The sequence below is a fragment of the Podarcis liolepis genome (genome assembly GCF_965112155.1).
Source record: "Podarcis liolepis genome assembly, chromosome: 6".
Lineage (NCBI taxonomy): Eukaryota > Metazoa > Chordata > Lepidosauria > Squamata > Lacertidae > Podarcis > Podarcis liolepis.
This window is the reverse complement of record NC_139559.1, coordinates 22546412-22564100: the sequence shown is the minus strand read 5'-3', so window position 1 is coordinate 22564100 and position 17689 is coordinate 22546412. Positions and strand designations below refer to the sequence as shown.

At 45.4% G+C, this 17689-nt stretch overlaps 1 protein-coding gene and 1 long non-coding RNA gene across 2 annotated transcripts in view; one reads left to right on the top strand and one right to left on the bottom strand.

The window, feature by feature from the left end:
• The window catches only part of LOC310709040 (hepatocyte nuclear factor 4-alpha), a 65848-nt gene that overhangs the window by 37558 nt on the left and 10601 nt on the right, over positions 1-17689 (bottom strand). The window lies entirely within an intron of this gene.
• Positions 840-16458, top strand: LOC310709127. The gene is made up of 4 exons (XR_014527327.1): positions 840-1013; positions 9602-9674; positions 15296-15500; positions 16342-16458. It is a non-coding gene; the product is annotated as an uncharacterized lncRNA (long non-coding RNA).

Below are 17689 nucleotides of genomic sequence, written 5' to 3'. Positions count from 1 at the left end.
AAGGGGCAAGACAAATTCATGGGGGAAAGTTTCTACCAATGACTACGAGCCATGGCAATGTCTATACAGAACTTCTGTATGCTGCCACTGAATATCCAGCTGTTGTGGAGCAACATCAGCACTGGATGGGTTCTTTGTACTTCTGCTTTGTAGGCTTCTTCAAGGCACCTGGTTCACCATTATGGAAAGCAGGAATATTGCATTACATAGACCTTTGGTTTGACCCAGTAGGGATCTTTTAATGTTCTAATGCAGGTGTAGCCAACTTGGTGCCCTCTAGATGTTGTTAGACTACACCTTCCATCCTCCCTGACCATTAGCTATACTGGCTAGGACTGACTGGAGTTCAACAACTTCTCGAGGGTGCCACGTTGGCTAACCCATTTCTAATGGAAGTCTTGCCATGCAAACTACATGGGTAATGTGGAAGTGGGAGGAGAACTGACCCTTTTCACTAAGGTGGGTGATGGAGTCTGCTTCAGAGGAGTTTGGGAAAAGTTCGTGTCTTTCCTGATGTTCCATAAAGAGGCCTTCCTTGTATTTAAAATCATTTGGATTTTCTCTTGCTTCTGTAGAGATGAATGTTTAAGTGTACATGCGCAAAGGCTGCCTATTTGAGGCTATTCAGTCTTCTGTTTACTAGCCCATGTGGTAAGCCAGTTTGGGCAGGAGTACCTGAGTTACAAGAATCACGCCAGCACAATCATCTCAAACCGTCCCTTCTGCTTTTTCACACACACACACCCCCTTTGAAATTTCAAATTCCAGTTTGTGGACAAAGTCCTATCTATCTGAGAATATAGATCTCCGACCACTGACCAAACTCCATTCCAAGCAACTACCTAGTTATGCTTCTCCCCAGGCTCTGACATTCAGTGCTTGGAGCTGCAGGAAAGGTTTGCGAACCAGCTTTTCATGCCTGAGCAGCTGTGCACCTTTGAAGAGTGGATCTGGGGGCCCATTTTTTGTGGCTATGGAAGAGGATAACCTTCTGATCACCAGTAACCAACCAGGTAGGAAGATCCTTGTCGCCTGTAGTTCCAAAAAGCCTCTAATTGAAAGAGCCGAAAGCGTCTATTGTGCTTGAAGTATTCATTTTGGGCCACTGGTTAAGATTAAAAAACGAAAACAATGTAGAAGGGTTTGGCTACTGAAAGCCAAAGAGATAGGAAGGAAGGAACTCCAGTTGGAGACATTTGATGTAGTTAACAGATAACTCTCCAGAACAGCTTTCTCGCTCTCATCCCTTCTGATTCTCCCCAGATTAGTTCAAACTTACTTTTGTGCTAATCATTTCTCGGCCTGTTTATCTTGCATTAAAAAATTAACAGAGAATAGTTTACTGCATGACTTGCTAACAACTGCAAGAAATGGCACACAAAGCTGCCAGGCTGAATTCTGGAGCCCTTGTGCAAGATCTTGCTTTGGATCTAGGCACCCAAGTTTTCAAAAGTTTTTAAAAAGAATGATTATTCCCACCCCTCTAAAGTCAATATTTTGTTCCTGCCCCTTTTCCATGACCTGAGTATATATTTGCTCTCCGGCTGTTTCCAAATGAAGCAGATAAAGCCTGCAAAGGCTTGTATTTTGTCAGACATTAGTAAACAGGGATCTTCTTTCCACACCATCAAATCCCGTTTGCCTTTTGCCTGAATTCATGTCTTAAATGATTACAGAGCAGTTCCCCCCCTTCCCCCACGTGTTAATAACCACCCCTGTGGAATTCGGCTGAATCAGAAGGATGAAGCACATTTATGGATTACTAGCCAACTGGAAGAAAAGGAAAAAGCAGCAGATATAGGTATCAGGGGGGGTACATCCATGCTGCAGCTCAGAAAGGGGTCAGGTATGCAACTGGTGCAGAACCCAGGTAAACAGTTCAGGCAAACAGAGGCTTCAACTGCACTGGTTTGTCACATGACAGACAAGCAGCGCCAGCCCAGCAGAACAAGTTCACTCACCTCAGGCAGCTGCTCTTCAGTGTTATGAAAGGGCAGCAAATGTTAGTTGTTGAATTCATTTTATTGCGTTTTTACTCCCGGGGTGCTAAAACAACTTGATTAACCTTGGGTAACATGCACCGTGACTATGACACTTCCCGTTTTGTTCCCGGCAGCAAAATAGCTTTGGCTTGTCTTATAGATAGGAGCCACTGCAAGGCCAGTGTAGACCCCTCTACAATTTTTATGCCTGGCTTCCAAATGCTAGTGAAAATGCATGTAGAAAATACAGATCCACGTTTCCTGGTGATGTTCTGGGTTAGCACTCCCAAAGCTGAACCAAGAACTCGGGAATCTGTTTTATTGATGTGCCTAAAATCAGAGAGCACACACAGGAGGTCCCTTTGCACACACACCCAAATATTTGAGGGATGTGGGGCCCCCCAAATTTCATGGGCATTGCCATTCAAATGGTGTGTGCGTGCCACGTTATGCGATCGATTATGTGGGGCGGGGCTTACCTGCCCTCCCCCAGTTTTATTAAAGTTGGCACCCCTGCACACACCCCACCCCACCCCACCAATGCATTTCCTGCATAGACCTTCCTCTGTCAGAAACAAGCAAGGCTGCCAACTTTTTATCTAGCAGGGCTCCTGTGACTAAAACAACTGCATGACAAGCAGGAATTCAGCAAGCAAAGCTTTCCCTTTCACTGCAGGGTTGCCTCCAGACTGTCAGCATTTTGCAGGAGGGAGTGAAATGAATACTGGCAATGTAGGTTTGCACAATTCAAGTAGATTCAATCTATCGCCCTAGTGCAACAAATCCCCTTAGAAATAAATGATGAGAAATGATGGGGATATGCACTGAAAAAATTGGGAGGGGGGGAATCAATGATTAATAAGTCAGGATGCATGTTCATTGTCAAATAACCTCCCTGCAAACAAACAAATCAGAATGAATGCTCAAGAAAGACCGGACATAATCTAACCTCCGCATAAGCTTTGTGCAAGCAAATCAGGATTGAATGCTCACTAAATAGGTCATGTGGAGGAACCCTGTTAGAAAAAAGCTTCATCAAGTAAATGTTGTGCTTGTCATGCAGTTGTTGAAGAGCAGCCCTGCTAGATAAAAAAAAGAAAACAGCTGGCAGCCATGAGATGGAATTCCCCTCCCCTTCTACACTCCATTTCAATGCAAGGTCAACTCGGAAAAGTAAGGAAATCTTTAAGTGTAAATGCATTTCTGATACATGGGACATTAGTTGGTTGCTGGAAACTTGTGGGGAATCCACAGTCAATTATCCTGACGTGGAATTGGATTTGCATAGCCATTTGACTACGTACACAAACAGCAAAATCATACTTTACTCATACGGCCATTTTCTATGGGAAGGATGAAATCACTATTCACAGTCAGCCCCGACAGTTGTGTTGCTGCTGCTTAGCAGGAGAGAGAGTGGAGAGTTCAGTGTGGCGCAAATGCAGTGTTCCTGCTGGTGTGTTTTCACTATGCTGACCTCCCACTAAGCGGCGACTCAACTGTCAGGATGTCAAGTGAGCATCTGCCACAGAGTGTGGCGGCTATGGGGGCTTCCATGCTGTTTCTAGCTGGGATTCTGATGCAAAATTAGCATTTGCTCTATTTGTTCTTTAGATGTCTGTTTGCACTCTACCTGCTCTGTTTTTATGGTGATAAACATTACAAAAGACATGGTAAATCTACGATGCTCATTTCATCCAAAAGAACTCTCTACTTGAGGAAGACGAATATTTTGGAAGTTTAAGGCACGGCCACATGCATCATCTAACTACAGTAACTACAGCAACCCTTATAAGGCAGGAGTGAGGAGCCTGTTTGGCTTGGTGGACCAGAGCTTTATCTCGCCGTCCACACTGATGACGTCAGGCGATTGATAGGTAGGCTCACCTGTCAAAGTAGACCCACGGGGTGGTGGGAGGGACCTGGTTTGCCAGTTTGTTCCACACAGGGAACATGCTGGGAGAGCAGCTCCAACAGGATCAAACTCTTGGCTTGTCAGCTGATGAATGAAGACTTCCACCCTGCTTCTGCAGGTGCAGGGTTGCTGTATTTCAAAAAGTAAAAACCAAGACACCCCAAAAGTTGACTTGCCTAAGTTCCAGGACAAAGCACCACCAATTCCACCTTTGAAATCCCAGTAACGTCCAGAAAAATCTGGGCGTATGGCAGCCCAATGCAGATGGCTGTTTTGCCAGCACCAAGTGGAAGGTGCATCATTCTATTATTATCCTGTATTTTAGATGGAGGTGAGAGAGACCGGCTTGATGAAGGCTGCATAGCATATCCGCCCCCCCCCCCAACATTTCAAGAGGGAAAATTGGAGCAACACACCAACACTGTCACTCACCCACTTCCTCCCCTCCCTCCTCCCTCCAATCATTGTCCTCTGGCCTTCAGCGTTGCCGCCTCAGAAGATGCTGTGCTGGTCCGCACAGCCTAGGGGAAGACACAGCCACCGCCTCTGCTGCTGGCACCAGCTTCCAAAAGTGCCGCAAAAGAAGGAGGAAGAAAAGTAGAAGGGGCAAGTTTATTCCCGCCCCCCCCCCCGCCCGCTTTTTTCAGTGTTAACTAACTGACACGAGCCACAGTGTGGAACCAAAAGCCACCTGTCTTTTGGCCCTGCGTTCTGGCGTGGCCAGAGGACAGGAGCCGAAACAGGACATCCCTGGATTGGAATTAGAAGCTGCTAGGGTGGCTTTTATAAATTTGGAGGGCATGGCATAGTGAGTTCATGGCAAACGAGAGATTTGAACCTGACACTTTCCAATTTGTAGCTCAGCCTCTTAGCCATTACATTAGACGTCACCTCTCGCCTCAGTTGTATTAAGGCTTGAATAAATGAAAATCCTTGGGTAAATTAAATTAAACATCACCCATTTTCTTCAAATACGTGAAAATGGTGTTGTGGTAAGGAGAGATCACACTGAACCAATTAATCAGTTTGGTAATTGGCCTGGGCAGTGTATTCAGGAATGGAGCACTGACTCCTTGTGTGATAGTGATTTCCCCCCACCCCTACCCTTCAGGTCATATGACTGATCACTATCCTCTGACATAGTTGTTTGTTCCAGTGTTGAGTTCCTGTGCATTATCTGCTGATCTAGCCTTGGCTGTCTAGACCAATTCTTTCTAGGAGATTCCTGTTTACCTGAAGAGATGTGGTGTTTGCATCTCTTATAAACAGGTGACCAAGGAAGTGTCAGTGCTACCAGAATGACCTTAGCACTGTTTCTTGCAGAGGTTACAACGGCATTGCAAACTTAAACCAGTTTTATGCCTTTTTGACCATCACTGTTTGCTGAAAGTAGGGTTGCCAACTTGTGATTTCATCCTTGTTTTCTAAAATACTGATAATGACTTCTCTGGGCTCCTTCAGAGCACAATGCAAATTGAAATATTAATAACAGTAATAATGTCTGCAGGGTCTGGGTTTCTGTAAATAGTTCTCTCATTTTGATGACAGTCTGGTTTTTTCCTTAGAGACCATAATGCTCAGCTGCCATTAGTTATAACTAAAAAAAAAGCATGCACAGAAAGACCAATAGTAATTTTAGATTTTAGCTGAAAGCCATGTGTGGAGAACCTGAATTCTGCCACCAAATACACAGCCTTCCCCATAAAATTTGATTTATAGGCCTTTTATAAATCTCATCTGAATCCTTTCTTTCTTGAACTGTTCTGTTTGGAAGTTCATATAAACACACAAAAGATGCCCTTTTTGGCTGTTCATGACATTATCAGAATCAACCTACGAAAGGGAACTAAAACATCCTCAAAGTGCTAGATGTAATCAAAGGCCCAGTAATAAACAAACACTACCTGAGAAAGGAGAAAGAACGGGAAGTGTCAACCTTGAAAAATATAGGCCCCATTCACACATCACTGTAAGCCATTGTTAATTCTTAATGGTTTATCATGGAAATGCACAGTACTGTTTTCTAGAAAAAGAGGTGCCAGAACTCACCATGAACACCTCCCTTGTTCTCTTATAATGGCAATGGCCCCACCTGAGAGCTGCTGGAACTGAGTTCCACTGATTTCCAGCTGAAAAAAAGCCCTGGAAATGCAGATGGCTTCTGATCTCCTCGCCTTTAGCCAGCAGGAGCAACAAACCGCAACTGATGACTTAGCATTTTGTCTGAACCAGAGATTGTGATTTGCTTTACTCAGACAAACCATGATCAGGAAGCCAAGATGAAATGTTGGCTTTGCATCATGGTTTGCTTGCAGCAAAACAAACCACAACCCGTGGTTCAGTCATAACGCTATTCGGGGGTGGGGTATTGTTCATGCTGCTTAGAGGTAGATGAACAAAGTGGGAGCCATCCTTGGTTCTATGGGAAACCATCAACTATGGTTTACTGGAGGGCAGGAGAAGCTCACCTAGTGGGGCTGAGCTTACAGCAATAGCCTCCTGGCGGCAGCAGTAGCATTGCTGTCATTTCTCAGCAGGAGTGAGGCAGCAGCAAAGTTGGGGCTCCACTGGCAGGAGTTCCAAATTGGCTCCACCGGAGCATTGAAGAGCCCCCAACATCACTGCCTCCTTGGTGCCCCTTCTTCCAGTAATCAGCAGCAATGCTGCTGCTGGGAGGTTACTGCTGCAGATTCACCCCACTGGGGAAGCAGCTCTTGCACTGGGGTAGCCAACATGGTGCCTTCCACATATTTTGGAACCTCCATCATCCCGTCCTGGGATGTTGCCTGGTCTCCTTTGTACTGCCCAGGACTCCTGGGAAGAAGGGCAGGATAGAGATCTAATAAGATGAATCTCAAATCCTTGGCCATGCTACCTGGGGCTGATGGAAGTTGTGGTCCACATTGGCTATCCCTGGTTTACCATGAGATAAGGTGGTCACTGTGAACAAGCTGAGCAGCAAACCATCTTTTACAATGGATACACCTTTTCAACACTGCCTTCCAAACAGCTTATTAATGCTCCATTACAGAATTTTGGGACGCGGGTGGCGCTGTGGGTTAAACCACAGAACCTAGGACTTGCTGATCAGAAGGTCGGCGGTTCGAATCCCCGCCACGGGGTGAGCTCCCGTTGCTCGGTCCCTGCTCCTGCCAACCTAGCAGTTCGAAAGCACATCAAAGTGCAAGAAGATAAATAGGTACCGCTCCGGCGGGAAGGTAAACGGCGTTTCCGTGCACTGCTCTGGTTTGCCAGAAGCGGCTTAGTCATGCTGGCCACATGACGCGGAAGCTGTCAGCGAACAAACGCCGGCTCCCTCGGCCAATAAAGCGAGATGAGCTCCACAACCCCAGAGTCGGCCACGATGGGACCTAATGGTCAGTGGTCCCTTTACCTTACAGAATTTTGTAATAACGATTACAGAAGTATCTTTGATATGGTTACCTTCTTGCTCAGTTACAAGACTATTTAAATATTCTCTGGTGGCACGTAAATATAATACTCCTGGTTCCCCCCCTCCCACTGAAAAAGTGAAATTGCCAGGCTGATTGCAGTTAATGTCACCCAAACCTTCGTTTCCAGGGACAGAAGGCCAATGTTGAAATCCCTGTGTTCAGATATTTCATCCAAGCAATTCATTCCTCTCTTAGCCTATTCACCCAATAAAGTTGGGGATGGGGAAAAAAGGAAGGGGATTTGAGGGGTCGTGGAGTGTGGACAGATACAGTGTAGGTTAGGCCACAGAAAAACAAAGGATCAAGTACAGGCACCCAAAAAAACCACCCAATATACCCCGCAAAAAAGGCAGCTCCACAGACTGATACAATTCCCAATGCATTTCAACAGAACCCTTTGTCAATAGAAAATTTCTGTATAAACAAGAACAAAACGATGCTTCCCGGTTTTGGGGGAAATGGCCGTGGCTTACTTCCAATCCAAATCTGACAGGAGCCAAGTTGTGGGCCGTGGGCAGGAGCCACCCCTCACTAACTGCAATGTATCTGTGAAAGGGCCAGTGTGATTACAAATCATTTTGGAACTCTATGAAATTGTTAGCCCTGGGCCGAAGTAAGCCTGCAGGACTTAAACCGTCATTAACCTCCAATGAGGAAGAATAGGAAATAATTACTGTATTTTTTGCACCATAACACTCACTTTTTTCCTCCTAGAAAGTAAGGGGAAATGTCTGTGTGTGTTATGGAGGAAATGCCTACGGGTGGCATGCCTACGGATTTTCCTCCTCTAAAAACTATGTGCGTGTTATGGTCAGGTGCGTGTTGTGGAGCGAAAAATACGGTATATGTTTATTTCACTGAAGACAGCCCCTTCCTCTGAAGCATTGGCATATGCTGTGAAGTTGTTTAATCTACTTATTTTTCCAGTTTTCTTTCCAGGGTTGCATGGAGGCCAGGATGGTAGATTAAAATCTTCTACCTCTTCTAATTAATCATGCAGGTGTGAATGAGCTACCCAAACAACTTGCAAGGAAAAAAAAGCCCATGTAACCAAATCTGCTGAGCCATCTTGAATGAAAGATCATGTTAGTAGCATAGTATTTTGATCATTCACCACTTGTTTCTCCCAGAAACCATCCTTAGCTAATGCCCCGTTCTGCCATAAAATAATTAAATTATATTACAACCATAAAGTGCATAATTTAAGTCAACCAAGCATTTCAACAAATTGGAATATGGTGGCAAGCTGAAGCCATGAACCTTTATAAATCAATCATCAACTGATAAACACAGCAATGATTAACTCCCAGAACTGGTGTCCCCAAAGTTGGTTTATTGAAAACATGCTGAGGGCGGATGATATTGGGTAAGTTAATTGCGGGAGGGGGAACGTTGGCGGGGCATAAACCTAGCATGCGTTTGACGTGATCTGGCAGCAGTGGCGTAGCGTGGGGGGTGCAGGGGGGCCCGGCCGCACCGGGCGCAGCATCTGGGGGTTAGGGTTAGGGGGCGCAAATCCACGGGTTAGGGGGCGCAAATTACTTGCCTTGCCCCGGGTGCTGACAACCCATGCTAAGCCACTGTCTGGCAGGGGGGGAAAGCCTAGTGTGAACTGTCCAGAGATCTCCAGTGTTTTTCCTTCTTCTTGCATGAGAATAGTGGCTATTACTCGGCATCTCTTACACAGCCTTCCCTGACATTACTCGGCAGTGCGGAAGCTACAACATCAGCACAGTTCCTTCCTGTACAACTAGGGTGCCATCAAAACCTCTGGACCACGTGGGAAGTGCAACTCCAAAAACTGGAGCACCATTCCCATAGGAAAACACCAACATGGTGGTCCAGAGCTTCTAAGCAGTGTGGGAAGCAGTCATGCCATCGTAGTGGCTCCCTCTACCCTCAGGGAATTGCTGTTGCTCAGTAGCAGAGCATCTCAAATTCAATTAGAGCTGATTCAATGGTGCTGATAATGCCAGGGTTGTAGGTTCAGTCCCCATATGGGACAGCTGTATATTCCTGCATTGCAGGGGGTTGGACTAAATGATCCTCAGGGTCCCTTACAACTCTGCAATTCTATTATTCTACTTGGAACACTAGTACAACAGGCAGAGGTTTAGGTTCAGCTAGACTTCTTCCCCCTGGGGTCTCTGTTTTCAAACTGCAGGAATGAAACATAAGAGATTATTTAAATGTGTAGTCTGAAGCAACTATACCATATGAATATTCTAAATGTGTTTCTCTTCCCTTAGGGCATGCCAGCACATGATTCATTCTGAGGATGATGTGCTAGAATGAAATCCTCACACTCTGCAGGTACAAAAGGTAATTATTACCGGATCGGTATGGGATGCGCAGCTGATGTAGGCCACAGAATTTGGATCCTGAGTCTTAAGAGCAAAGGATTACCTGATCTTTCTAGGGACGTGCCCTGTATTTTTGGGTTGTACACTATGCCAAAAACACTAAAGAGCAGGAAGGCATCAACCAGAGATATGTCATGGAATAGGGCCATGGAAAGGGAATCCATTTAAAGAGACAGCAACATAGGGTTTTTTGTTATTTAAATGAAGGCTCTGGTTCTAAATTTGCAATATTTGGGGTGCATGAGTGGATAACACGTTTGCCCTGAGGACTCACTCATGAAGCCTCTCAGCAGCCTTGCACAAAAGCTGCTGCCACGGGAATACCTCTTACAGAAGAGGTAAATTTAGATCTACTCCCATGTGGTTTGGGTTCTCGTCCCCCTCAATTGAAACTTTCTAAAAGCTGAGAATTCAGCCACATCCATTATACAAGCAATGGTAGCTTAATAACTCTAGGGCAAAGAGAAGATGCTTGTTTCAGTGAGCGGTTCGAAGGGGGTTCTGGGAGATAGAGACGAAATGGGTGAGTAGCTTCTCCACAGTTCCAGGAACCTCAAACATCTAGAAGAATCTGAAGGCCAAACGGGTTATTGTGATATGTTGGCTTCAGAGAATGTTTGCCCAGAAATTACCGGACAATAAAGGAGCAAAGAAAACTTCCTGCTAATCAGGTTTGAAAACTCAAGAGTACTAATCCTCACAAAAAAAGCACCAGGCTTGACTCTTCTTTGATAAGTTTAAAGCTGTTAACATGTTTGCATAAACAATGAATCTGGGTGCTGTTTTCTCCTATGGGGAGGGGGCTTTGAGAGGGAACCCCTCTGGGTGTTTCCACAAGTAGCATTAACATTCAAAACATTCATTCCCATGCACTAAATATTTGGGTGCATGTGTGAATGTTGCTAATGTGGATGGAGAATGAATTTTAAAACTGAAAGGTACATTCTAACCAATCAAGATTTTACTTTCACATTTCAGATTCTGGGAGCTTTTCAGTGACACGCACGGAAGTTAGATGTACAACTAAAGGCAACCATTTGCGCAGTTTGCTTGGTTAAACTCTGGCAACACTTGAGGGAGGGAAAAACACCCAGTAATACTTTTTCCTCCCCAAGCAGGCTGATGGTCAAAATTAAAGTCCTAGTAGGACCCAGTACCTGGTGTTTCCTGAAGGAAATCATAGCCATTCATGTTCCAGATGGACCTGATGGTTCTCCAGAGAGAGAGAGAGAGAGAGAGAGAGAGAGAGAGAGCGAGAGAGAGCGCTAGAGGAGCCTCACACCCCGAGAGGGACTTCTGTCCAGGGAGCCATGTTCTGTCTGACTAAGCAAAAGAGAAGCCAGCTGGAGTGTGGGCTGCAGGGCTAAGATAATCCCCTTAATGCCAGTCACAATGAGATTTGATTGGAGGCAGGAGTTCATGCTGTGGAGTTTAAGGAGTGCTGCTGAGTGCTGGAACAGGTTTCGTAAGGTAGCCCCAAGAGCTGTGCTACTGTGGCCATGTCCCATGACCATCCTGTGCTGAACAGACCACGTTTCCAAAGTGGCTGCTGCTGAATATGCACTCGCGTCTGCATGTGATTCGCCTGGAGTCAAAGAGTTTAAATGTAATAAATATGTAGCATGTCTGCAGCACTTTATCTCAAAGAACATCCACACCAAACATTTAAAGCACAGGGTTTCTCCCAAAGAATCTTGGGTCTGTTAAGGGTGCTGGGAAGGTTAGCTCTGTGAGAGGTAAACTTCAGTTCCTGAGATTCTTGCAGGGGGAGGCATGTGATTTAAATGTGATTTAAATGTCTGGAGTGGATGTGGCCAGTTATATACCTTCCAACATTTCTCTGATGAAAATAGGGATGTCCTATTCAACAAAAACAAGAAGTTTATTATTTATACCCCACCCATCTGGCTGGGTTGCTCTGGGCATTCCAATATATATAAAAACATTAAACATTTTTTAAAAAAAACTTCCTTATACAGGGCTGCCTTCAGATGTCTTCTAAAGGTTGTATAGTTACTTATCTGCTTGGCTCGAGGGTTGCATAACTCCATACCCTCCAACCTTTCTCCAATGACAATAGGGACATCCTAAGGAAAAGTGGGATGTTCTGGGATCAAATCAGAAACCAGGATGGCTTCTGTATATCTGGGACTGGAAAATAGAGACACATGGAATGTCTGATACTGCTGTTTGCATGTTCAGTAGGTGTGCAAAGCCACTCTGTTGTTTGCACATAAAGGCTTCTCACATGCTGGCAGAATGAGCCGCAGGTGAGGGAGCTAGACTGTGCAGCTGAATTGCACCGATGCAAAAGGATGCTCTGTTGTGAAAATGGCTTAACTGGTGTGTCTTTTAAGGGTTGGGATGATGTCAAATCCACATCCATAAGGTTTCCCAGGGCCCACTGCAACCACACTGTATATTATTGTTCCTAGTTTCCCATCCCAAATGCTTTTTGACAAGGGGAAGAATTTGACTTGCGTCTCTCGGGCATCAGCACTTCCAGTTTTTGATGATATACAACAATACCGAGAGCAGATAAGGCAGTTCCTTTCTCGCTTACTGGTAAGCTTTCTGCTGGCATGGAGATGGAGATATGCCACCCAAACCAAACACTTCCTTGCAGGTGTACATGCAGGTGGGGTGCCATGGAGGTTTTTGAGCAAAACCTCAGCCATCAGCCATGGATGCTTTAGTTTAGTTGCTATTCCTGCATCGCAGGGGGTTGGACTAGATGACCTATGGGGTCCCTTCCAACGCTGCAATTTCATGATCCTATGAACCCTCTTTTTGCACAAGCAAGCTGCAGTCTGCAGAAAGGGGAATTGAACGCTGTTGGAGTATAATGATTTGGAAATGAATAAAATGTGGCTTCTGTGCAAGGGGATGAATTGATACTCCAGAAGGTGTGAAAAAGGAATTATTTGACTGAAGACACCAACAATGCAAACTTATGCGCACCTAGTCAAAAGTCAATCCAATTGAGTTCAATGGGGCATGCTCCCAGCAGGTATATGGGTCTATGACAGCAGCCCAACACCACAGTTCTTTAAACCCCTATTCAACAGTAAGTCTCACTGAATTCAGTGGGGCTGCTCCCAGGTAGATATATGCACATTCCATGAAGCCACATTGCACTAAATGGGACTTACTTCCCAGTAGGCATGCATAGGATTTTACTGTAAGGCTGCAATGCTTTGCACACTTACGCAGGAGTAAAGGTAAAGGGCCCCCTGACCATTAGGTCCAGTCGTGACCGACTCTGGGGTTGCGGCACTCATCTTGCTTTATTGGCCGAGGGAGCAGCATACAGCTTCTGGCAAACCAGAGCAGTGCACAGAAACGCCGTTTACCTCCCCGTCGGAGTGGTACCTATTTATCTACTTGCACTTTGACGTGCTTTCGAATGTTAGGTTGGCAGGAGCAGGGACTGAGCAACGGGAGCTCACCCCGTCGCGGGGATTCGAACTGCCGACCTTCTGATCGGCAAATCCTAGGCTCTGTGGTTTAACCCATAGCGTCACCTGCATCCAGGAGTAAGCCCTATTAAACATACTCAACTCATGTACAAAGAGATAAATCCCGCTGAACACAACGTGGCTTCCTTCTGAGTAAACACATTTAGAATTGCAGACAGAAAACTCTTCTTATTCCAGTATGAGCTATGTAACTATGCAAATGCAATTACATTTTTAATATTAGAGTTACTATTTTGCAGTTACCCATGAGTGTGCTTTATTGTATTGTGATTTTATGTTTTACTGTTGCAGAAAGATGGGATAGACATTTTAATAAATAAGGAGTGCAGAAATCCATGGATATTAGTAGGCATGTTCCTTGCCAAATGTACACAAATATTCATTTAACGTGCCTATTGGCAGGAATATGTTTTAAGTTAAATGCTACTAAAAAGTAGCTGCTAGGGTTCCTCTCTCAGCTTCCTTTTGTTGACTTCTCATCGCCCCCTAGTGACAAGTCATTGAATCCAAGTAACTTTCCCTTTTCCATGAAAGGCGACTTCAAACTGCAGGTACAATACAGAGCCACCCCACAGTTGCCTCTTATGATAAACTCAGGGATGTACAAAATATGCACAGATATGCCAGGTGCAAAGATGGTCTGCAAGCATGTGAGACTCAATATAGTCCTGAGTCTTTCCTGCTTGTTGCTCACATTTTTATGGTGAACATAGCAGGTTTTTTAAAAGTAAATCCTTAATAGCATGCGTGTTATAAGTGTGTGGTTTTTTCCACTGGATGCCCATGCACAAAAAGCATAAACAAGCTGCTGTCAAGTCCTACTTATTAGTGTTATAAAGTAGTCATGAATTTGCAACCGTTAAGCCTCTTACACACGTCTTGAGCTGCTGTGATGTCATGGAATGTTCACAAGTATTTAAAGTGCTCAGGAAACAATCTGTTGGAATAGTCATTGTCCATTTTGAGGAAGGAAAGGGAATGCCAGTTTTGCTTGGAGAGATTATTTGTGGGCCATGGGGAGGATAGCAAAGAGCCCCCAGACAGTAAGGAATCTAAAAAGTCATTGAGTGGTGCTGAATTTTACATATAAATTTTAACTGGCCAGCCAATTCTTTGGCTACAGACTGGTACAACATATTCAGTACTGCTGTTAATTAAGTTTAGGTTTTTTTCTGTGAGCACAGGAAGCTGCCAGTGCCCTTTCTTCACATCTAACGCTAAGCCAAAGCATGGCTCAGTGAATGTCTAGGCTCCCACGGAGGAGATTGTGACTGCTTTACTCCTCCTCTGGTCATTCTGCTTCTGCACTGAACTCAGCCATGCTTTGGCTTAGCGTGTTGTCTGAATTTGGCTCTCTCAGACAAACCACAAACTATAAGCCAGGGGTGGGCAACCTAAAGCCCATGGGCCACAAGCAGCCCACAGGGGTCGTTTAACTGGCCCACAAGCCACCCCAAACCAAGCCACCCACTCAGCAAGTCCCCCACACGCTGCACTAAACTGGCGCAGCGTGGCACGGGGACTCGCTTCCGCAGACGCTGGAAATTGCGGGTGCGCATAATCTCGCCCACTGAGGGATCTCCACTGGAGTGAACTGGTCCAGGCAAGGTAAACCTTGCCGACCCCTGCTATAAGCGATAAGACACGCCTTGTTTATGGCTTGCGGTTTGTCTGGCGAGAGTTAAACCACAAACCCGGGTTCAGATGCCAAACCATGGCTTCACTGAGTGCAGCACAGCAGCAGAGCCACCAGAGAGGAGCAAAACAACCATTATTTCCTCTCTGGGAACCCACATGTTTGCTCATTCACATTAAGCTATGGTTTGGATTCACGTTACACGTAAACCGGGCCAAATACTGTCAACTCTGCTTGATAGTGACACGTGGATTTTGAAATAGGTTAGAGCAGATCTACTTGCCTTAATCTTAAATGATCTCCAAAATTGAAAAGGTGAGCAGATATAACTCTCTCAAAACACACTGGGAATAATGTCTTTTCTTACACAGGTGACTGCTTTTTCCTGTATATTTTTTTTTACAGCTGTGATGTCTCTCTCTCTCTTGGAGTACTGTCTGCTGTTATGACTCTCAAACGCTCAAGAGAATCAATGCCGTCACCAACAAAGCCAGCCCCACCTATGAGGCAGGATGAGGTAGCCTCCTCATGAGGTGGAAGCTGAAAGGAGAGTGCTCCTGCGGGAGCCCCACCTGCCCTGCCAACTTTGCTGCCAGCAGAGAAGTGGAAGATAGCGCTGGATGGCTCCATCGTTGGTGCTGCTCTGCACAGGCACCACTGCACAACCCAGGTAAGGAAGACTGCAGAAGGGCTGCATGTTCCCATGTTGGCAGAAGAGGACACACTGCCCCCTGTTCACCAAGAAAGGAGAAGTTCAGGTTTGACCTGAACTTAACCTGGTGAGACTACCATTATTATTATTATTATTATTATTATTATTATTATTATTATTATTATTATTATTATGGCCTTTGTCTAAAGATCTCAGGGCAGTGATCAACACATTACGAAACATTCATAATAAAAACCTGTCCATTAGTCTGGAGTCCCAATGGATATTGGAGGTTTAAAAGGTAAAGGGACCCCTGACCAATAGATCCAGTCATGACCGACTCTGGGGTTGTGGCGCTCATCTCACTTTATTGGCCGAGGGAGCCAGCGTACAGTTTCCAGGTCATGTGGCCAGCATGACTAAGCAGCTTCTGACGAACCAGAGCAGCGCACGGAAATGCTGGAGCAGTACCTATTTATCTACTTCCACTTTGACGTGCTTTCAAACTGCTAGGTTGGCAGGAGCAGGGACCGAGCAACGGGAGCTCACCCCGCCGTGGGGATTCGAACCGCCGAACTTCTGATCGGCAAGTCCTAGGCTCTGTGGTTTAACCCACAGCACCACCCGCGTCCCTATTGGAGGTTTACTGCTCTGAAAAGATTTCTTCCCCCAGCAAGCAGAAGTAAAATCAATTATGCAAACACACACACAAAAACAACAACCCGCAAATAAACTGAAACCTCATTTAGATCACAGAGATGGGCTTTTCTTGGTAAAGAATTTTGGTTTTCCCTCTCCACACATCACTGAATAGCTCCAAACTGCCATTTTCTCTTACATCCTCTGCATCCCAATTCAGGAAAGCAGTTTTGAAAACAGACCAAGGAAGAAAGGGGATTTACGGACCATGAGACTATTCACCCCAGGGTCATGGGTTCGAGCTCCACGATGTGCAAAAAATTCCTGCGTTGCAGGGCGGGACTAGATGACCCTCGTGCTCCCTTCCAACTCTGCAATTCCACGATTCTGTGTGACTTCATTCCTCCTCTTTAATCAGCCCTGCATTTTCAAAGTCCACTCCAAATGACAGCCAATGCCATGGGTATATTTGCTGCGGGAAGAGATTGCAGCTACACCCAACGAGATGTGCAAGGCACTCAGACATGACACGTGCTTACAAATCTCTTGTCGTGGAGCTATAATTTTCCAAAGACTGTAAGCAGAAGTTGGTGACTGATTAGCAACTGCACATGGAGTCAGTCTTGGGAGGAAGGAGGCCGGTAGGCCCCAGCCGACAGTCTCCATTAGGAGCTTAGGGCTTTGAGCCATAAACCCGGTGAACCAATCTGTGGCGGGTGTCATTTATGTGTCGGCAAACACTCTTAGCGAGGTCTAGTTATTGATTTGGACAGTATAAAAAGGCTGTTGTGCCACTTGTTCAGGTTTGCACAGGTTTTATGACTCTTGTTCTGAGGAGTGTCAATCTGTTTGGTTTTGCCTTATTCCCTCAGGTCTCTTGTTGACATTGGCTGAGCTAAGTGGTGTGTATCCACGCCACTCCAGGAAGCCAAATGTTTGGCTGCCTTGTGCTCTGCCTCTGCTTCTCCATCCTCCCAATTCCTTGGAGGTTACCTACTGTGTGACACACCCAATCCCCAACCTCAGGTTTTCTGGGCGGAAGGTGGGTGAAAGGTACATTTTCCTTCAGAGTATGAAATGGTTACTCATTCTAGGCATTCAATCAATGAGAACTGATCAATGGAAGAAACAAAGGCTTTATTAGACCCGGGTCATGGAACATCAGGATGGCAGAATCCCGGAAGAGAAGCAAGGTCAGCAGCAGCAGTGAGCCAAAAGAAGGAAGGAGAGAAGCAAAGCAAAGCAGAGACTAGGGAGGGGAGCATTTTCTCACAGATTTTTGAGACCTGTGAATAGCATGACTACTTTTTAGTAGTTTCTCGGGATTTGAACGTCTATGAGCAGGGTAAAATATTCGCCCATTTGGAAAGATGGCAGAGGGCATTGCCCTCACTCTGAACTAGCTTCGTGGTGTCATAAAGTCAAATCTGTTTGGTTCAAGTAGGTAGCCGTGTTGGTCTGCCGTAGTCGAAATAAATTAAATTGATTCTAGTTAAAGACTCTTCCTAAAAAACTCAAAACTCCCTAAAAAGAATCAAGTCTTCAAAAAAGTTATATGATCTAAGAAA